This window comes from Pipistrellus kuhlii, unplaced genomic scaffold, assembly GCF_014108245.1.
Source record: "Pipistrellus kuhlii isolate mPipKuh1 unplaced genomic scaffold, mPipKuh1.p scaffold_m20_p_1, whole genome shotgun sequence".
Lineage (NCBI taxonomy): Eukaryota > Metazoa > Chordata > Mammalia > Chiroptera > Vespertilionidae > Pipistrellus > Pipistrellus kuhlii.
This window is the reverse complement of record NW_023425404.1, coordinates 129,405,821-129,429,106: the sequence shown is the minus strand read 5'-3', so window position 1 is coordinate 129,429,106 and position 23,286 is coordinate 129,405,821. Positions and strand designations below refer to the sequence as shown.

At 40.4% G+C, this 23,286-nt stretch overlaps 2 pseudogenes; one reads left to right on the top strand and one right to left on the bottom strand.

Annotated features, from left to right (window-relative positions):
• Window positions 1-13,606: 13,606 nt before the first annotated feature.
• LOC118720947 lies at window positions 13,607-15,229 on the bottom strand (annotated as a pseudogene).
• Window positions 15,230-16,308: 1,079 nt separating this feature from the next.
• On the top strand, window positions 16,309-16,899 carry LOC118707772 (annotated as a pseudogene).
• Window positions 16,900-23,286: the final 6,387 nt, after the last annotated feature.

Here is a 23,286-nt window from a genome sequence, read left to right as displayed (position 1 = left end):
CATTTCTGCAGTCACTGAGTTGTTGTTTTTTTACATCATTTTCAAAAGCAAGTAAACATACACTGATCTTAATCTCTCATTTTGTGACCCACTGGTAAATAACAAACAGTAATCACCATTAAAGTAAGCTCAGTGCTTAATAACAGATGACATAAGAGCATTCATTCTGTAGGTAGGCAAAAAGAAACTGAAGCTGTGGGAAATGTAACTGAATTCTGTGAACACCTATTATTAGCGTTAAGTGAGGTTTCGGTGGAGACTTTTGCACTCAAACTCCTGAGATATCCATCTCTGCCTTTCAGGCCTTCTTGTGGTTACTATGAATGAGTAAAATCAAAAGCAAGTGAGTGGGGAAAATAAAAATTAGGAACTCTAATCCTTGTACTGTGATTTGATATGATCAGGACCTAGGAGGAAGGATTCAATTTTCAGCAGCTCTACTCTGTCCCTGCAGCCTGCCAAGTGTTCCAGCTTGGCCTTCATCGGCAGCCATCCTTGTTTACTGTGTGACAGACAGCTGTTCCTTCCCTTCCCTCCTGGCTCCCTGCCATCATTCCTTCACCTCTCACACCATTCCTGGGGCAAGAGGGGGCACTTGTGGAAACTGCGGCCCAGCCTCAGCAGGAGTGTTTGGCTGGAAGGCTCAATATGGCACCAAGATTGGTCACCAGAGGGTCTCCCAGGGACAGATAACAAAGCCGGCAGAAAATTCCCTACTACCTAAGACTGCCAAGACATAAAGCTTACCTACTTGAACTTATGTCATATTTGGCTCTGGTTTAAGCTGTTACCGCTTTCCCTTCACCTGCTGGGCTCTTTTTGAAACAGAGACACCAGCAGAGGGAGCTCAGTGCAGCTCATGATTGAGATGTCCCTGCAAGAGCACAGAAATCACTCCTGGGAACAGACGCTGTTGTGCTAGCACATGACTGAAGTTAAGTGTGTAATTGTCCAGGCCTCGTCGTCAGGCTCAGCAGTCTCAACACTACATTTTAATGTAATATTTGAAACTAGAGGCTCATTGCACAATCTTCATGCAAGAATAGGCCCCTGGCTTCACTCCCAGCTGCCTGAAAGCCAGCAAGTCCCTGCTCCCCACCCCAGCCCCCTGGGAGCCAGCGAATCCTGTCTGGAGCACCACTCTAGTACCTCCCTAGGCTTCACACTGCTCTGTGCCTACATAAGCAAATTAACCTCCATCTTTATTTGGTTGATTTGCATACTCATTCTGATTGGCTGTGAACATAGCGGAGTGATGGTTAATTTACATGTTTCTTTTTTATTGGTAAGATGTTCTTGACAAAAATCATTTGAGGTAGCCTGAAATAAAGTCTATGTGTGTTTGTGTCTATGTGTGTATCCTTCATTGGCATATGTGTGTCTGTGTGTGTATTCTTTGTTGGAATGTGTATGCCATTAAAATTAAGAATAAAAATTAATGCAATAGAAAGAAGAGCAAACACCATGTCTGCTTTCAGTTGTATAGATATAGATGTTTTTCAAGATAGTATTATAGTTTGCTTTAATGTAATTTTTTTTTGTTTGTTTCTGGAAAACAATGATTAAAACCAAGTGGAAAGAATGGTGGAGCCCCAAATACAGAAATTCATCTTTTTCCTTAGAATGACTTGTTTTATAATTTTGAATCATAAAGAGTCTGGTTGGCCATGGCAGGGGTGGGGTAACTTTTTTCTGCCAAGAGCCATTTGGATATTTATAACATCATTTGTGGGCCATACAAAATTATCAACTTGAACATTAGCTTGCTATATTTGGTCAAACATTTAATTAGCTCACCTCTAATGCCTTGGCAGGGCCAGACCAAATGATTCTGCGGACCTCCTACAGGCCAGATGTTCCCCAACCCTGCGATAGATGGACTATGGAGGGGATGCCTGCTGCAGCTGGGCAGTTAGACTCATGATTTCCCTTTTCTTCCCAAATTAGCAATTCTATGGTCTTCATGTGCTGAGCAAATTTCTCTTAAAATGTTTTTCCAAGAATATTGTCAAATTCAAAAGCAGCTGATTCATACAGATGATTCCTATTGCTGTCGGTATCTCTTCTGTTCAAACAGGAAGAGAAGAGTAGGCAGGAGCAATTCCAGGGGACTTGAAAGCAGAGAAACCCTCAGGCAGTGGCTGAGTCTCCATCAGCTGCACATTTGCCATACTGTTATTACATGATTGAGTTGCAGTTTCCATTATAGGACCCATGATCAGAACCTTGTATTTATGCCTGACTTGACATTACAAACTTTAACCAGGAAGAAATAATTCTATAAAAGACTATGAAAATTTATTTTACCAATTTGCCTTAGAGATGAGAAAACTAATAGAAAAACTAAAAGCAGAAAAATGATGTAATATTTCAAGCAATCTTTTTTACCGTGCCTAGTTTTAGTACCACACCATGGGTATGAGGGTCATATTTTCAATTAGGAAAGGAATACATAAATACAGCAATGGACACCCAAAGGGAGTGCAGAACAAGTCCAACTATAAGGACCCCATCACAAAGCATTTTTATGCCAGTGAAACCAGATGAAAATTAAAATATGGGCATCTTTGAAGAATGAAACCAGTTTTATTTTTTTAATGCAACTAACCCAGCAGAAAAAGAGGGACAAAGGAAGGTAATACTGTTGCTAACTGCTAGCCCCAAACCTTTGGGCCGAGCAAGTTGAAACGAAACTGTATGGACTGTTAATGCCTCGGATTATTTTTAGCACCAGCTTCCTCACCCTATAATGAGGCTCCTTAGTATCTATCATAGCATAAGACATGGACAATTACCCATTTCAAAATAATCATGATTCAGCACCTCTGCCACGTGAGATTCTTTAAAAGACATGTTCTAACATCCTGAAGAGTAAGTACTTACATACCAGAGAGTCAAATAATTGATTTTTTTCTCTTCCATTACACAGATGGGGAATCTGAAGCTCAGAAAGATTATTTAACTTACCCAAGTCACACTGTTAGTATTGCCTGCTATAAAATTTGAAACTCCCTTTGATTAAAGCTCATGCTCTTCCCACTGCACCGGACCACCTTTAAACCAGTCTTCCCTGTTGAGTGGAGAGCTCTGTATAAAATTTTTGTAACTAATAAGATGTTCTTAAGTTAAAACAACTAGTGGAGACTCCGATTTCTATTTAAAAACAATAATTACAGCTCTGGCAGGTTTGGCTCAGTGGATAGAGCGTCAGCCTGCAGACTTAAAGATCCCAGGTTTGATTCCGGTCAAGGATCCTTGGTTGTGGACACATCCCTGGTGGGGGGTGTGCAAGAGGCAACTGATTGGTGTTTCTCTCTCATTGATGTTTCTAACTCTTCCTTCCTCTCTGTAAAAAATCAATTAAATATACTTAAAAAAATAAAATAATAAAAACAATAACTACAATATAAAAATCTAAATGTCATAAATTAATGCATTAAAACAGTTGTTCACTTAGCTGTGGAAGCATTTCTATTGGCAGAATGAATGTTTTGAGGCACAAAATAACTACTAATTTTAGTAATGATTTTAGGTAGCTTTGCTTAAAGTGAGAACTTTCCTGTTAAAGCTTCATTTGTTTTGTTTATTAAAGAGATGGAACAAATACCGTGAAAATTGGACTACTGCCCGTCAACTGGTGGTTGTTGATGTCAATTCAACACCAACAGGAATCCTCAATTTGAGGTTCAGTGAAGGAGAAAACCACTCCGTGCAAAACAGCTCGATTTCAACACAGCTCGCTGTGAAAGCAGCTCCGCTGAGGCGAGCCCTGCGGTCAGGCAGCCCTTGGGCCAGACTCCTCTCTGGCGAGACAGCTCTGCTCTGTGCCAGTCTGCTCTGTGCTGCTCCACTCTGGTCTACTCCTGGCCAGCTCTGAAAGGCCCAGAAAGGTTGTCTTCACTTTTTAAAAAAATATATTTTATTGGGTTTGGGTTTTTTTTTTACAGATAGGAAGGGAGCAGGATAGAGAGTTAGAAACATCAATGAGAGAGAAACATCGATCAGCTGCCTCCTACACTCTCCCCACTGGGGCTGTGCCTACAACCAAGGTACATGCCCCTGACCGGAATCGAACCTGGGACCCTTGAGTCTGCAGGCTGACACTCTATCTACTGAGCCAAACCGCTTAGGGCTGTCTTCACTTTTGAAAGGGAAAGTGCACTCCCAACCCAGAGGGCAGCTGGATTATATAGACCTAAGTCCCCGCCTTTGTTTCCTGATTGGTCCGTTGTCATACAAATGAGGACTCCAAATCTTCACAGTTTTATGGGTCCAAACGGTCAGAATAGAGCTGCTCTGGTTGGTGGGAGCAGCACAGCTCCCAGGGGATGGGGAAAGCCCCAATCCTATTGGTTGAAATCAGACTCCAGGCTGACTCTGATGACAGAAACACAATGCAGGCAGGCAGTTCAGTGCAGAGGCAAGTGGTCCAGTGCAGGCTTCTCTGTATAAAAAAAGCTGCTAGACTCTGGTGGTGTTGGGTTTTTTTTGTGTTTTTTTTTTTATATATTTTATTGACTTTTTCACAGAGAGGAAGAGAAAGGGACAGAGAGTTAGAAACATCGATGAGAGAGAATCATCGATCAGCTGCCTCCTGCACACACTCTACTGGGGATGTGCCCACAACCAAGGTACATGTCCTTGACCAGAATCGAACCTGGTTACCCCCGAGTCCGCAGGCCAATGCTCTATTCACTGAGCCAAACCGGCTTTAGCTGGTGTTGTTTTTTAAAGGTGAGCCCAGTTAGCAACTGGTAGCCCTTTTTAGTGGGTATCTTCTTTCTCAGACTCCACACACCCAATCACAAATGGGATTTGTCATAGCAACTACAGTGAATAGCATAGTTTTCACAACTTGGGGCAAAATAGAAAAGAGGCGTAGGCAAGGAACCAGGACAGTGTGGGATATCATCTCGGCCTTCCGCTGATGCCATCGTCAAATTCCTTAAACTCAGTAAATCTAAAGTTCTTGTTCTGTAAAATGCACTAAATAATACCTAGTTCCACTCAGCTATAAATCTCCATGATACATTCAACACATCCATTCACAATGCAGATGCTTTGGTTAGAGACCACCTTTGAACAGTATTTTTTTTAAAGGAATTATTTCAAGAATTCATCACTGACACTTTGATTTACATCCACATGGTCAAATAATACTGCATTGTCTAGCTTAATCAATGAGCAGTCTATCAAGAGCGAGGTATAATATCAGGTAGAATGAAAACTACTTCAAAGTTAATGAGCTGACTATCAAGGCTGTCTGTGGAACCCCTGCTCACTGCTACCTCCCTCCCCAATCCCCACATACCCACCAGGTAAAAATATATTGATTTCATAACTTTGAAGGACATTCTATAAAATACCTGGCTAGCAGTCTTCAAAAATGCCAAGATCAAAGAAAGGTTGCTGAAACTGTTGTATATTGAAGTAGAGTAAAGAGAGTTGATAATTAAATGCAGTGCATGCTTCTGGGTTAGATTCTGAACTATGGACAAAATAGCTATAAAGGATAATCTTGAAATAATTGATAAAATTTGAATATGGACTATAGATTAAACAATAGTATAAAATCAATAATAATTTTTCTGAGTTTATGACTGCACTTAAATTATGTAAGAGAATTTCTTGCATTCAGCATATATATATATATATATATATATATATATATATATATATATATACTCCTTTAAAGGAGCATGATATCTCTAATGTTCTCAAATGGTTCAGGAGGAAATATACTATATAATAAAAGGCTACTATGCAAAATGACTGAACTGCGGAATGACCAGTTGATATGATGTGCACTGACCACCACAGGGCAGATGCTCAAAGCAGGAGTGCACTCCCATAGGGGCAGCACCACTCAACCAAAAGCCGGGCTCACAACTGGCAAGCGCAACAGCCATGGTGGAAGCATCTTCTGCCTCCACGGCACTGCTGAGCCATCAGAACAACCCCCAAGGGCTCCCAAACTGTGAGAGAGTGCAGGCCAGGCTGAGGGATCCCCTCAAGTGCACAAATTTTGTGCACCAGGCCTCTAGTATGCTATATATATTTATACATGTATACACATAGAGAGAATATATATCTATACATATAAAGACATACAGTTGATCCTTGAACAACATGGGAGTTAGCGGCACTGACAAGCTCCCCAGCATCCTTCCTGCATAGCAGTAGAAAGCCCAGGTATAATTTTTGACTTCCAAAACTTAACTACAGTCGGCCCTGCTCTTTGGTGGGTTCAACCACCCGCTGATTGAAAACAGTATTTTACACCCAAAGTTGGGAATCTGTGGTTGGAAATCTGAAGTTGGGAATGCAAAAATATTGTTTTCCAACCATGGTTGGTTGAAACTGCAGATGGCAAACCTACAGATACAAAAAGCCAACTGTATTTAATAAAATAAAAATAAAAAAAAATAAAAAAAAAAAAAAATTTTAAATAAAAACTAGAGGCCCTCCCCTGACCAGTTTGGCTCAATGGGTAGAGCATTGGCCTGTGGACTCAGGGGTCCCAGGTTTGATTCCAGTCAAGGACATGTACCTTGGTTGCAGACACATCCCCAGTATGGATTGTATGAGAGGCAGCTGGCAATGTTTCTCTCTCATCGATGTTTCTGACTCTCTATCCTTCTCCCTTCTTCTCTGTAAAAAATCAATAAAATATATTTTAAAAAACTAGAGGCCTGGTGTGCAAAAATTTGTGCCAGCCTGCACCCTCTCACAATCCAGAACCCTTCAGGGAGGATCCCTAGGCCTGGCCTGAGATCAGGGCCTATTGGAGCTTTCCTTCACCTGGCTGCAGGCAGCTGGCCCCACTCCCACTGCTAACACTGCTTGCCATCTGTGCAGCACTGCCCCCATTCCCCTGCCACCAGTGGCCTCCCTCTGCAGGTGACAGGCTGGGGTGCAATGGCTTGGCTGGCCTTGGCCTCCCTCTTTCTTTGCTGGGGGCTGGGCCAGCCTGTATACCCGATAGCCCCCCTTCCCTGCAAGGGGCCATTTGTCTACCTGATAGCCTCTAACCACTCTGCCTGCCTACCTGAACACCCCTAACCCTCTGCCTGCCTGCCTGATTGCCCCTTACCTCTTGCTTGGGAGCGGGGCTGGCACTGACTTCCAGTTGGTCAGCCTCCAGTCGTTACTGGTTGTTACAACCCAGGGTTTTTATATATTAGGATATCTGAATATTGCCTTGGCCGGTGTAGTGCAATTGGTTGGAGTGTTGGCCCATACACCAAAAGGTGGTGGGTTCCATTCCCAGCCAGGGCACATACCCAGGTTGCAGGCTCAATTCCCAGTCAGGGCATGTGCAGGAGGCAACCAATTGATGTTTCTCTCTCACATCAATATTTTTTTCTCTCTCTTCCTCTCCCTAAAATAAAATTTTAAAATGCTATTAACTATCTTATGGGTAAATACCTTCTGTTTTATATACTCAACAATGCATCACCCCAACATATATCCTCCCTTCTGTGAATAATATTCTCCTGTATCTTAGATGTGCTCCTTCCCTCCACTTCCTTTATCCCTATTCCAGCCATGTGATAGCTACCATGTCCCTGCCCCCTGGCTAACAACTGATAACTGATTGGTCCACATGTAAGCACATGACCCAAGATGAGCCAATCTAAGAATTTCTTGATTGTTTTGCTGGGTCACACAGGAAACCTAAATCTGTTACTATTTGGTGGTTGTCTTAACTTGGATCCTCTCACCCCAAAAAAATATTCTGAACCAATGACTTAGGTAGAAGTAGTTTATTTGGGAGATGATCCATGGGAGCATGGTAAGAGAGTAAGACAGGAAACGAAGAAAGCAGTAATAAAAGATGTTGAGTCCTGCTGAGGCCTATAAAACAAAACTCAGAATAATCCCACCAAAGAATGAGGAAGTGAGGTATTTGTGCACCAATTCCCATCCTTTTGTGGCTGAAGGTGACTCCTGGGTATATTAACTGGTACTTTTGACCTAGCCCCACCTGCTATCCCAGCTCACTTCCCTAGCCACTATCCTCAGGCAGAAAGATGCAGGTGACTGAGGTAGGAAGCCTGGGGCAGATAGAGCAATTCTCCAGTTGTAGGAGACATTGCAGATGGGCCAAGAAGACATAACCAGGGAAGCAACAGTATCTGGTACAGAGGTGAATGGTGGAAATTTTAAGGAGTTGTCAGAGGGCTGTGCTTCCTGCCACATGAAGGAATCTGATCTACCGTTTAAGAGAAGGATGACACCTTGCAGATGAAGAGATGACATAGTAACAGCTGGAAGTCCTGATTCCAGCTGTTGTTAAGGCCCAGGCCCCAGCTTTGTCCGTTCAACCCTGTCTAAGATTCTGTGAGCAGTTAAAATCATCTTTGTATCTCAATAAATTTGAGTTGGGTTTCTGTCATGTAGCCAAAAAAAAAAAAAAAAAAAAAAAAAAAAAACCCTGATAATTAAGCTTACTATGATATTATCATCTATATTCCCATAATGAGGTATCAATACCTTCTCTTCTGTATTAGAGTATTGCTTTACTTGTCTCTAAATTGAGCCACTTAAAGATTTCCTCAAATATTTTCTTCATTTTTTCACTGGTATTGTATACATTTTTTTGTACAACCAAACACATCAGACTTAATAAAACATTCTCCATCTACTTGAAGATAATTTTGTGAAAAAAACAGTATTCAATTATTTTTTTATCTCTAGAAAGGACTTCACATTTTTAAAATGTGTTTGCTAGGTATAAATTTTATAGTAATTGGGGGGAAAATGTCTGTATTAAAAAAAATCTAGAAGGAAGCAAAATAGAATTTAGCTTAAAACAACAACTCACATAGTTTATTTTGGAAGGCAGGAAACAAAAACATATTTCCTCATACTGAGACAGCAGTGTTTTGAGACCTAAGGAAGATAAGTGATTTTAATGTGCAGTTAAGTTGAAAAAAAAAGAAAAAATATCATGTTATATGTAACACTCACACTCTTTATAGACAATCCATTAAAAACATTCCCCAGAACACATTTTTATATTTCTCATGTTGTTTTCCTCTTGGAATTTACACTGCAGAAGCACCTATGAGATAAATGCAGGTGAAGATATAGCTAAATCAAGGTACAGGAATGCAGAATGTGGGGTGACTGCCATCACTCATTCTTTCCTAACACAAACTGGCTATTTCACTATGAAGAATCTATTGTTCAGACTCATTTTCCCTTCCCAGAATAATATTTCAAATCATTATATAAAATATTTTAGTATATAAGATATACCTTAAAAGTGTTATAGATATTAACAATTTAAACAAGGAGCTGTTTCATGACATTTTCACAGAGCAGCCATCCTTTTCTCTTTAGTTTTCATCTTATTTCTCATTGTATATGTGTTTATATAAACAGAAAATTGAAAATGTGCTTGATTTTTGAAAATAAGGAATAGCCTTACTAGATATCAAAGCAGTTATCTGAGTAACTTTTTTGAAAGGCAACTTAAAAGCAGAATGTTTACCTGAATTATCCAGATAGCTCTCAACATTATAATCTATTCTGTTGGAATAGAAATTACCCCAAAATAATTTTATTATATTGTTCTTTGAATGGTGAATGAGAAAATTAATGCCTATCTCTTGCTTTCTAGACAACCAATGCAAACATGATTTTCATTTCTTTTATTTTTCATCTAGTCACCTGGATGTCTCTTTTTGGAAAACAGTATTATGTGCTATTAAACATGAGAGTTCTAAAAAACAAAAAGCAACTGCAGAAACCGGTTTGGCTCAGTGGATGGAGCGTCGGTCTGCGGACTGGGGTTCAATTCCAGTCAAGGGCATGTACATTGGTTGTGAGTGCATCCCCGGTGGGGGGTTTGCAGGAGGCAGCTGGTCGATGTTTCTCTCTCATTAATGTTTCTGGCTCTCTATCCCTCTCCATTCCTCTCATTAAAAAATCAATAAAATATATTTTTAAAAATAAAATAAAACAACTAAAAATAAATAAATATGGGAGTTCTAAAATTATAATTAGTAACTTAATCTCTATGTACCTCAGTTTGCACATCTATAAACTGGGATAGTAATAGTACCCACCTCATAAAGTTGTAGTAAAGATCAAATGAGATAAATCTAGTAAAACATAAATTGAAAACATGTGTCTTGAAAAGGTATCTGTATAGCTATCTGTGTAGCCACATTGTTCATAATAGCCAAAAGGCAGAAACAATCCAAATGCCCATCAATAGAGGAATGGAAAAAAGAAATGTGGTATATATATACAGTGGTATATTTTTCAGTCTTATAAAAGGGAAATTCTGACACATGTTATAACACAGATGAACCTTAAGGACATTATGCTCTATAAAATAAGACAGTCAGAAAAGGACAAATACCATCTGATTTCATTTATATGAAGTATCAAGAGGAGTCAAACTCTCGGAACAAAGTAGAATGGTAGTTGCCAGGGGCTGGGGGAGGGGGGACAGGGAGTTGCTGTTTAATGGCTATATAGAGTTTCAGTCTTGCAAGATGAAAATGTTCTGGGGATCAATTGCACAACAACGTGTATGTACTTCACACCACTGAACTGTACACTCACTCAAAATGTTTAAGGTGTGAAATTTTATGTGTATTTTACTATTTTTAAATGAAAAAAAGTGGAAAAGAAAAATTTTAAATAAAAATTATACTTAAAAAAAAAACACTTAGAAAGTGCATGGCATAGAAAGCTTCAATAGAAAGAGGATATTGTCTTTGATTTTTCTTTCTTTTTTATTCTCTAATTGAGGACCATGCTCTTTTATATGTTCTGTGATCTCACCTAGCTATTTAATCAACATGGGAAGATTTTCTGGGTTCAAACAGATATAAGCAATTGACTTTTTTCTGTGGTTGTTCAGGGGGCCCTGGGTGGGGACAAGCCCTGTGGGGAAGGAAGTGCCTGGAATCAGATATCCCAGCAAGCATCAGAACACAAGTGGTGAGCTCCCTGTGGGTGGCACTGGGAAAGCTGACAGCCAACCAGTTAGCTGTTTACCTAAGTGAAGAGGAGCTATTACAGAATCTCATCCTTGGTCCAGCAGTGGGCCACTGTAAACTCTCTACAGGCCATAAAAGGGGATTAAGAGGTGGTCAATTCAAGCACAAGAAGAATAAATAATAGCCATCAGACCCAGGGCATTCAAAGTTCCTATCAACCACTTTTGATGGCAGGGAACTGCCAGGACCCGAGGGATGCTGGGTGATATACTACGACACAAAGTTGAAAGAGCACAATAAAGAAATCTAATCATTGGGGAAGGGACTATAAATTCCAAATACCTTGGAGGACACTTAACAAGAAATCTGCAGTGCTGACATAAAGAAAAATACAAAATTTTGCTGAGGAATATAAAAGTGCTCCTAAATAAATGGAGTAAAATACCTTGTTCTCAGATGAGAAGAATTGGTATTATAAAATATGTAATCTCTTACATTTTATTATAAATTTAATATAACTTCTTTTAAAGTTTCAATTCCAAATTTTTATAACAAAAGAATAAAGAATGGAATTAAAACTTTTAAGCAAAAATAACTGAATGTAGTTCTGGCATAATATTAGACAGATAAGTAAATGCAACAGATTCTGTGATACATCCAAGAATATATAAGGATTTAGAATTAGTGAAGCACTTTTAAAATCAATACAAAAAGAATAGTTGGGGTTTTTTTAATCCTCACCTGAGGATGATTATTATTATTATTATTATTATTATTTTTTTTTTTTTTTTTTTTTTTTTTTTTTTTAGAGAGAGAGAGAAAGAGTGCGAGGGAAAGAGGGAGGCACATGCCCTTGATAGGGAATCAGACCCTTAGGTACCTCTGAGCCACAATGGCCAAGGAAAGTGTAGATTTTTAATAAATGGCTGCTTTAAAATATTGTTAACAATGAAAAAATACAATTAGAGTTTTTACCTAACACCGTATATTACCACATATTTGTATATTTTAATATGGGTTGAATCATCCTATATAATAAAAGGGTAATATGCAAATTGACTGAATGGTTGAACAACGCTCAACACAGGAGCTGCCCCCTGGTGGTCAGTGAGCTCTCACATGGAAAGCGCGGCTGAGCCAGAAGCCAAGAAGCCAGGCTCTCTACTGGTGAACACAGCAGCGGTGGTGGGAACCTCTGCTGCCTCCAAGGCAGCTCTAAGGATGTCTGACTGATGGCTAGCCGTCAGTCAGACACCCCCCAAGGGCTCCTTGACTGCAAGAGGACTCAAGCCGGGCTCAGGGCCCCCACTCCCACCCCAGGGCAAGAATCTCATGCACTGGGCCTCTAGTATATCATAAACATGCAATAAGCCCTGACCAGTGTGACTTGGTTGGTTGGAGCATCATCTCATACACCAGAAAGTGACAGGTTCAATTCCCCACCAGGGAGTATGTGGGAGGCAACTGATCCTGTTTCTCACATTGATCTATATTTTTCTCTATTTCTCTCCCTTTCCTTTCCTCCCTCTCCCTCTCCCTCTCTTCCCTCTCTACCTTTCCCTCTCCCTCTCTCTCTCATCCATTCCCTCTAAAAGTCAATGAAAAAAATATGCTCAGGTGAAGATTAACAACAACAAAAAAGCAGCCAATGAACACATAAATAAATGGAAAAACAAACTCTCCTCTTTCTGTCTAAAATCAATCAATAAATAAATATTGTTTTAAAAAGAACTCAAGTGAACAATATAACTTTGAAAAATGTTCAAATGCATTACAATTTAAAACATGCAAATAAAATGAGATGTGAGTTTAGCCCATCAAATTGGAATTTGAAAAATGATAGCACAAGTGCCAATGAGAATTCAAGAAAAGGGGCACTTCCATTACCAGAGAATGTAAACTGGTTAATCTTTTAAGGGACAGTCTGGCAATCTGCTTCCAATGAATACAAAAATGTTTAGACCTTTTTCACCCAGTTCCCACCTTTGGAAAGATGTGAAGAAATAATGAAAACTTGGTGGAGGGAGCGGGAATGAGATGGAAGGGGTCAATGGGAGAAAAGGGGAACACATATGTAATATTTTCAACAATAAAGATAAATTTAGCCAAAACCAGTTTGGCTCAGTGGATAGAGCTTCGGCCTGCAGAGTGAAAGGACCAGGGTTTGATTCGGGTCAAGGGCATGTGCCTTACTTGAGGGCACATTCCCAGTAGGGGGTGCGCAGGAGGCAGCTGATCGATGTTTCTGGCTCTCTATCCCTCTCCCTTCCTCTCTGAAAAAATCAATAAAATATTTTTTAAAAGATAAATTTAAAAAATAGTGAGAACTTTAATATCTAGAAATATTATGAACTATGTAACCTGAAAATATGAAATATTTTTCTATTGCAAAACTCCTAAGAATGTTGCATTTAAAATAAACTTCTTTTTTAAATGCGGAGGGAAGGAATGGGGAGAGGGGAGGAGGAGTGGGGGAAGAATAGTAAAACAAAATGATTTCGTATGAACTAAGACTTCAGCAGTCCAGAGGGGTTCGTTTGTATCAGTAATCAGAAGGCTTTTTTGAAGGGAGTGGGAACTCACTCGTTGTCATTAAAATTTAATGGTTTCAAACATCTGTGGTGGTACATCGTACAAAACTCCACCTAGTAAAGTTTTAGGTGGCCAGTGACTTTGTTGGTTAGCTAGCTGGTCCCAGTTCCTGGGAGAGTTTGAGGGCCTGGTGCAATCTGAGTACCTGGAGCATCTTGAATTAAATGTACAGCCAGTGCTAGCATTTTTCCACAGGTGGGTAATTCAATCTGAGTTTCTTCATCAGGGGCTTTGACTGCCACGTTGGGCTGGCCACATTATTCCCACTGTTTGAGCAATTCAGGGTTTCTCCTTTATATAGGCAGAGACAGCAACACAAGAACCCTGGGCAGCCACTTTCCCTTTCCCATCATAATATGTATATGTATATGTATATGTATATGTATATGTATATGTATATGTATATGTATATGTGTATGTATGTGTATGTGTATGTGTATGTGTATGTGTATGTATATAAAAAATTCATTTTGAAGAGAAAGGAAGAGGGAGAGAGAGAAACATCAGCAATGAGAGAAAATCATTGATTGGCTGCCTTCTACACTCCTCCTACTTGAGGATCTAGCTCACAACCAGGGCATGTGCCCTGACCTAGAATCAAACCATGAACTCCTGATTTATAGGTCAACACTCAACCACTGAGCTACACCAACTTTTTAAGTCAACTACAAGAATCATTTTATCATCTCACACCTGTCAGAATGGCTATCATCAACAAATCAACAAACGATAAGTGCTGACGATGATGTAAAGAAAAAGGAACCCTCGTGCCCTGCTGATGTGGAATCAATATGCAGTTTCCTAAAAATAAAAAAATAAAATAAAATAAAATAAAATAAAATAAAAATGGAACTCCCATTTGACCCAGTAATTACACTTCTAGGACTATATCCCAAGAAATCAGAAACATCAATCAAAAAGGATATATGCACCCCTATGTTCATAGCAGCACATTTACAATAGCTAAGATTTGGAAACAACCTAAACGCCTATCAGCAGGTGAGTGGATTAAAAACCTGTGGCACATCTACACAATGGAATACTACCCTGCAATAAAAAAAAGAGGAATTCATGGATGGAACTGGAGAGCATTATGCTAAGTGAAATAAGCTATTCAGAGAAAGACAAATATCACATGATCTCATTCATTTGTGGAATATAATGAACAGCATAAACTGATGAACAAAAAACAGATCCAGAAATAGAGAAGCATCGATCAGACCGTCGAACCTCAGAGATAAGGTGGGGGAAAGGAGAGGTAAAGGGGAGAGATCAACCAAAGAACTTGTATGCATAAATATAAGCCTAACCAGTGGACACAGACACCAAGGAGGTGCGGGCATGAGTTGGGGGATGGGGGAAGTAGGAGGGCAATGGGGGAATAAGGACACATATGTAATACCTTAATCAATAAAACAAAAATTAAAGAATCAGTTTTTATTCCCCATTCGCTCCTAAGTTGATGGCTTCAGCTCCATTCTCTGTGTCTGTCTCTCTCACTGAGCTTCAGGGGTCATTCCAAAGCACACACAGAGGTCCCAGCCCAGGCACCTGCTACAAACCATTCCAGCAGCCAAGCTGAGTGCACCTGGATGAGTAAAATTTCCCATAACCAAGGATTTGGAGACCATCAACCACTCTCCTCTGCCTCACTCACATCTTTAGGTTCTTCTTCACTTCTGAATAGTGAACATGCCTCTGAAGATGCTTTTTTTAAAATATATTTTTATTGATTTCAGAGAGGAAGGGAGAGGGGAGAGAGAGATAGAAACATTAATGATGAGAGAGAATCATTGATTGGCTGCCTCCTGCAAGCTCTCTACAGGGGATCGAGTCTGCAACCAGGGCATGTGCCCTTGACTGGAATTGAACCCAAGACCCTTCAGTCCGCAGATGGATGCTCTATCCACTGTGCCAAACCACCTAGGATCATTTGTAGATTTATTTTAATCCATATGGTAGCATTTGATACACACTGCTCTGCACTTTGCTTTTTTTTTATTTTAGATTAATTTATTTCATTCCTGCTTATAAGGAACTTTCTCATTCTGTTTTACCAATTTCACCAATCTCCTAAGGACAGGCATTTAGATTATTGCTAGTATTTAACTACTACAAATAAAACTTCAATGAATAACATTGAACATAGGTCATTTTGTGCTTACATAAGTATGTCTGTAGGAAAAGATTCCCAGTAGAATAGCTATGTAAAAGGATACAGCAATCACATGCATATTGTCAAAGTATCTTTCCTAGCTGTGGCACCAGTCCATACATTTGCCATCTATCAGGGAAACTACCTGTTTCCCCAAACTCATGCCAATATATGTTTTATGAATTGTGGAGTCATTTACCCATTAAAGAGTGGAAAATGGTGTCAGTGGTGCTTTCATTTGAATACTTCTTTTTATGAGTAATGGTGAGTATCTTTTCTTAGATTTAAGAGGCAATTATATACTTATATATCTTATGATTTGCTCATACTCATTATTTACTTTTCAGTTATGTTTTTGGTCTTTTCCTTATTGACTTGGGGAAGATTTTATATTAAGGGAATGAGCCCTTTGCTTATTATTTAAAAGCATTTTTTCAGTTTTCATTCATCTCTTTTACCAGTGTTATTGAGATATCATTGATGTACAATAAACTGCTTATATTTAAAAGTGTACTTCTTGAAAACTTTTTAACAGCTTTATTGGAGTACAACTGACATGCAATAAACTATCATATTTACTGGTAAAAATTAGTTTGGCTCTTTGCCACATCTACTGTGAGGATGCAGACCATTGTCAGCAATCAGACTGTGGACATCCCAGAAAACATGGACATTACTCTGAAGGGATGCACAGTAACTGTGAAGGGCCCAGGGGCACCCTGCAGGGAAACTCCAACCACATCAATGCAGAGCTCAGTCTCCTTGGCAAGAACAAGAGGCTCCAGGCTGACAAATGGTGGGGAAATAGAAAGGAGCTGGCCACGGCTCGCCCTATCTGCATTATGCACAGAACATGATCAAGGGTGTCACACTGGGCTTTTCACAAGGTGAGGTCTGTCTATGCTCACTTCCCCATCAATGTTTTTACTCAACAAAATGGTTCTTTTCTTGAAATCAGAAATTTCTTGAGCAAAAAATACATCCGCAGAGTTCAAATTAGAACAGGTGTTGCTTTCAGTGTCTCAAGCCCAGAAAGATGAGTTGATTCTTGAAGGAAATGTCATTGAATTTGTATCAAAATCAGCAGCTTTGATTCAGCAAGCCACAACAGTTACAAACAAGAATATCAGAAAAATGTTGGATGGTATCTATGTGTCTGAAAAAATAACTGTTCAGCAGGCTGCTGAATAAGATCCAAGTTGTCTAATTACAGAAACAACAAGATGCCGAATGATTTGTCACACTTATTTGTGATATTTAAAGATGCGATAAAAGTCATGTATTGATTTGGGAGGGGAGTCAATGAATGAAATAAAATGCACAGTTTGGTAAATTTTTATCTATGCAAATCCATGAATTAACACCACAATTAAAATAATAAACATATTCATCATCCCCAAAAGTTGTGTGTGTGTATGTGTCCCTCTCTTTTGCTCCTCTCAGTCTCTCATCCCATCCCCCAGACAACAGGTCTGCTTTCTGTCACTACTAGTTGGTTTACATTTTCTGTAGTTTTATGTTAACTGAAACATGCTGTATGTACCCTTTTTTTTTGCCTGGCTTCTTTCACTCTGCATAATTATTATGAGGTTCATTTAATATTGTATCAATAGTTATTTTTTATTATTGAGTAGTATTCCACAATTATCTCAAATGATTTTCAAATGGACTCAGAAAAGATGTATGCACATACATACATTCAAAGAGAGAAAAAGAGACAGAGACAGAGACAGAGACAGAGACAGAGAGAGAGAGAGAGAGAGAGAGAGAGAGAGAGAGAAACCACTGAGCAGGGCTCTGCAATATAATCTCTGGAACCCATTCTGTTTCTGTGCAAAGAGCAGTCTCCCTCATAGACTCCCTGTCAGTGAGAAGGTGGTCACGTGGCCCAAATATATGCAACATGCCAGTCCATCTCCAAAGCCCTGGTGTCCTACCTGAAACATGTGGATGAAGCTTCAAGAAAGAAGTCAAATGTTGCTCAGTGGTTAGAGCCTGGGCCAAGTGACAAAGGTCTCAGGTTCAATTCCTGGTCAAGGGCAGGTACCTAGGTTTCAGGTTTTATCCCTGCCCCAGTCTGGGTGTATGAGGAAGACAACTGATTGATGTTCCTCTCACATTGATGTTTCTCTTTCCTCCCTCTCTCTTTTCTCCTCCCTCTCTCCCTTCCATTCTCAAAATAAAAAAGGAAAGAAAAGAAAAGAAAAGAAAAAAAAAAAAAAGAGAAAGATTGAAGACATTTTCTTTTAGTATGGCCACACCCCACTAGTAACTGACTCCCCTCAGTGCAAAGAAGTTTGGATGTCCAGGTGTGCACTCTGGCTGCTGATAAGCCCATTGCAAGGAACAGAGTTTACCTTTATATTAAATAACTAGAGGCCCGGGGCGTGAAAATCGTTGTACTGGAGGGGGGTGTCTCTCAGCCAGGCCTGCCCCCTCTCACAGTCAGGGAGCCCTCAGTGGCCCGAAGTGACCTGGCAATCAGGGGAGGTGATGCTCCACAACACTTCTGCTGCTGCTACTGCCGGCAGTGCAAGCCTAGGCCAGCCCTGGTTACCTGAGTCTCGGACGGCCCTGGGTGGCTGGGCAACTGCCATCCAAGGCTTGCCTGTGCTTCAGGCTGGCCATCGGTGGCTGGGGGTCTGAGGGGCTGGAGGCAGGTGCTCAGAGCTGAGGGGAATGGGCACTGCCAACTTTGAGGGTGTGACAGTCAATTAACATATTCCCTCCTTATTGGCTGAGGGTGCCGCCATCTTTGTGACAGCATGAGGGTCAATTCGCATATTTCCTCTTTATTAGATAGGATGGTTATGGGATTTTAAGGTTAATAAGTGGGATGAAGGGTTTTTCCTGGTTAAGATTATGTGAACACACACATCTATTTTTCTCCCTCCCAAAACCCCATGAAAATATAAGTTTTGTTTCATATTTAAATCTACAAGTGTGGGGAAAACAATAAAGGAAACAACAGCAAAAAAAAAAAAAAAAAATTGGAAGTTGAAAAGGTTAACAATGTGATAACATCCCAAGAAACCCAAACCCAAGCTGGCAGTAAGGAAAGTTCAAAATGGACATAATTTGCACTACAGCTTCAAAGGAATCAGAAACTGGCAACACAAGAAAAACCTGAACCATTGTGTGAGAATTCCTAAATAAGGAGGTATGGATGAAAACTGTTTGAGTGACGGTTAGGTCCCAAGTCCTTACTCCAACCCAGGTAAAACAGGAGGGATGCCAAGAGTCCCATGTCTATCAAATCGCTGAATGCAGATGTCCCTTGGCCTTCTTCCGAACACAACTCCCAATGTGTTGGCCAGATACTTACCCTCCAGAAAAGAAAAACTGGAAAACTCTTTTCCACAGAGTGTGGCCTGCCTAAGAGCAAGACCTAAAGACACTGAGCTTAGAGGTTCCCTTATAAATGGTCCGCCCAGATTCCAATTCTGTGAAGCTCCAAGTGGAAAAGTCCTTCCCACAGGCTCAGTATGACATTCCGTTTTTAGTCTCTTTCTTGATCCTGAGCAGAGAGCCAAGGATTAATAGCCCAATGAAGAAAACACCTACCACAGAGGATGAAACCAAAATAAGCAAACTGAAAAAAGGCAACTTGGGAGATGAGAAAAACTTCAAAAATATACCATCCTGTTATCAAAAAGAAAAAGAGACTACATTGCATCTGTGAAATGTAAACAAGATGTCGTGAAAAAGAAACATTCAGAGAACATAGAAAAGAGCTCTAAGACATTAAAAATACAATTGCAGAAATGAAAACTTTGATAGGTAGTTAGGAAGATAAAGTTGAGAAAACCTCTCAGAAAATAGAACAAAAAGTCAAAGAGATGAAAAAGAAAGAAAAGTTAGAGCTCCATTCCAGGAGGTCCGCCCACTGAGTAATGGGGCTAAAAAAGTTATCAATGAAACAACTGAAGAACATTTCTTGGAACTGAAAGGCATTACAGATAGAAGGGCCCACAGAAACAGACTCAAAGAGCATGTCAATAGTCCCTGAGGACTGGCCTACAGAGCGGACTTTCAGTCCCAACAACAGGAACCCGAGAAGCAGCAGACAGGACGGAGGGTGGGATCTTAAACCAGCCCTCACAGGGAATTAAAACTCAGTGAAAAGAAACGACATTTCACTTTTTCCTTTGTATTTTATTTTGTTTTATTTTTATTTGGTATCTCTTTTTTTTCTTTTTCTTTTTTATTTTTCTTTTTTTATTTTCTTTCTTTTTGCATTATTTTTTCATCTTACTAATTTTTTATTTTGTTCGTTTTTTAATTAATTTTTTTAATTTTTTATTTATTTTTTTCTTCTCTTTCTCTTTCTTCTTTTTTTAAATATATTTTATTGATTTTTTTTTTTTTTTTACAGAGAGGAAGGGAAAAGGTAGAGAGTTAGAACCATCAATGAGAGAGAAACATCAACCAGCTGCCTCCTGCACACTCCCCACTGGGGATATGCCCACAACCAAGGCACACACTTCTGACCGGAATTGAACCTAAGACCCTTGAGTCTGCAGGCCAATGCTTTATCCACTGAGCCAAACCGGTCAGGGTTTTTTCTTTTTCTTATCCACTCATCCTCTTTATACTTCCTCTATACTGAACTGAGATTCCCCATATTCATCCAATTCCGTAACCTTACTTTCTGTATATAAGCCCTGCCTCTACAGATTCTGCCCCCACCCTCTTTACTGGGTATTTGCTATTTGTATAATATGTTTTGGTTTATCTGTTAGTTCTCTGGTGTTCACTCTCCATATATATATTTTTTTTTTCGTTTTTCTTCTTTTTCTTTTCTCTCATACCATTTTTTCTCTCTTCCATACCATTTGTGCTCTCTTTTCTCTCCCCTAAGTCTCTTTTCTCTAGTAGTCACTTATATTAGGGTTATTGATGTCATGAGTACATTCATGTTTTGTTCCCTTTGTGTCATGTCTTGTCAAGTTGCATTTTGTGGACACACCTCCGCAGAAGCAAGAAGACAAGAGAATCCAGAAAGTTGAAGATAATGTAAGAAGCCTCTAGGACAACTTCAAGCTTACCGACATCAGAATTATGGGGATGCCAGAAGAAGAGAGAGAGCAAGATATTGAAAACCTATTTGAAGAAATAATGACTGAAAACTTCCCCCACCTAGTGAAAGAAATATATTTACAAGTCCAAGAAGTCCACAGAACCCCAAACAAAAGGAATCCAAAGAGGACCACACCAATACACATCATAATTAGAATTCCAAGAGCAAAAGACAAAGAGAATATTAAAAGCAGCAAGAGAAAAGCAAGTAGTTACCTACAAAAGAGCACCCTTACGATTATCAGCTGATTTCTCAACAGAAACCATGCAGGCCAGACAGGAATGGCAAGAAATATTCAAGGTGATGAATAGCAAGAACCTACAGCCAAAAATACTCTACCCAGCATAGCTATCACTCAGAATCGAAGGCCAGATAAAGAGCTTCACAAATTAAAAAAAGCTAAAGGAGTTCATCATGGCCAAACCAGAATTATATGAATTGCTGAAGGGGGTTCTTTAGGAAGAGGAAGAAAATAAAGATAAAAATTATGAACAACAAATACATAACTATCAACATGTGAATCTAAAAACCAAGTGAATCACCGAAACCGGTTTGGCTCAGTGGATAGAGCGTCGGCCTGTGGACTGAAGGGTCCCAGGTTTGATTCCAGTCAAAGGCATGTACCTTGGTTGCAGGCACATCCCCAGTGGGGGGTGTGCAAGAGGCAGCTGATCGATGACTCTCTCTCATCAATGTTTCTGGCTCTCTATCTCTCTCCCTTCCTCTCTGTACAAAATCAATAAAATATATTTTTAAAGAAAGAAAGAAAGAAAATAAAAACCAAGTGAATTAAAAAATCTGATGAACAATATTAACTGGTGAATATAATAGAATCAGAGGTATGGAAGGGGAGTGGACTGACGATTCTTGGGGGAAAGGGGAGTGGGGGTTGAGGGAAGAGACTGAACATAAACTGTGAACCTATGGATGAGGACAATGGGGATGGGGAAAGGGCAGAGGGTGGGGTGGGAACCTGGTGGAGGGGAGCAATGGAGGGGGGGGAAATGAGGAACATTTGTAATAATATGAACAATAAAGATTTTTTTTTTTTAAGTTTCATTTTGTCCCCTTTGTCCAATGTGGTAGAGAGCAAGCCACATAACCAGACACCTGGAGAGGTGATTCCATCCACAAACAGGTCAACAACACTCCAGACCCAATTACAGAGGCAGGAAGAAGGAGGCAGTGAGGAAGAGAGCATGAGTGAGGGAGGGAGTGAAAGAAGAGTGTGTGGATGTGTGTGTGTGGGGGGGGGGGGGGGTGGGGGTGTGTAAGGCACAGTTAGATCCTGCAGGACCTCTGGGGGCAGGCTGACCAGGCTGGCCTAACCAGGCAACCTCTGCTACTGTTTCAAACAGTCCTAGAACAGCCAGGTATTCCACAGAGACCACACTTTTTTTGAAGAGGGGGGCTTCTGTGACTGGGATCCCAGCCTCATCTCCACACAGGGTGCCCTCAGACAACACCCAGGACTCTACTGCCACCCCTGCCAGGGAACTGTTGCCTTGGCTGTGGTCCATGGTCACCGAGACTCCAGCCACTCTGGTCACAGGCTCTGAAGCACACTCCCATCTGGTTTGCCCAATGCTTTAGCCCAACCATGATCATGCAAGCAGAAGCCCTGTGAGCAGCCCACCCCAGTCCAAGGAGCAACAGCCTCATGCAATCTGCCCCCATTCGAGGAGCAGCAGCCCTGTGAGCAGCCCACCCCCCATATGAGGAGCAGCAGCCTCCTATGCAGCCTAGTCCCATCTGAGGAGCAGCAGCCACATGAGCAGCCTGCCTCTGTCAGAGGAGCAGCAACAGTGTGAGCAACCCAACCCTGTTCAAGGAGCAGCAACTGTGCAAGCAACCTGCTCCTGCCAGCCAGTGGAGCCACCACTGCTGTGAGCAGCACCCACCAGAGGGGCTGCTGCCAACTGAGGAGCAGCCACAGCCCAAGGAGCCACTGCCACCTGAGGAGCAGCCCCAGCACAACTCGACACCTAGATCCTTTGGTGAGAGCAAAAATGGGGAAGCAAAGAAACCCCCAAAGGAAAGAAAAGGAAGTGCCAGAAAAGAAGATAAGTGAAATGGAGGCATGCAATATGTCAAAGAAAGAATTCAGAATATGAGTCATACAGTACATAAACTGGGTAGATGAAAAACATCAACAACTTATGTAAGAATCAAGAAGAAATAAAGAGTGATATGGCTGCAATAAAAAACACCATGGAAAATTTCAACAGTAGACTAGGAGAAGTGGAAGACCGAATTAGCAAATTATTGATAGAAGACAGAGAAGCAAAACACACCCAAACTGAACTGCAATTTGAGGGGGAAAAATTAAAGGACAGAAGGGGAGCCTATGGGAGCTTTGGGACAACATAAAACGAAATAACATATGAATAATTGGGATGCCAGAATGACAGAAAGAGGAACAAGGGTTAGAAAAATGAATGGAACTGGAGGGCATTATGCTAAATGAAATAAGTCAGTCAGAGAAAGATAAATATCAC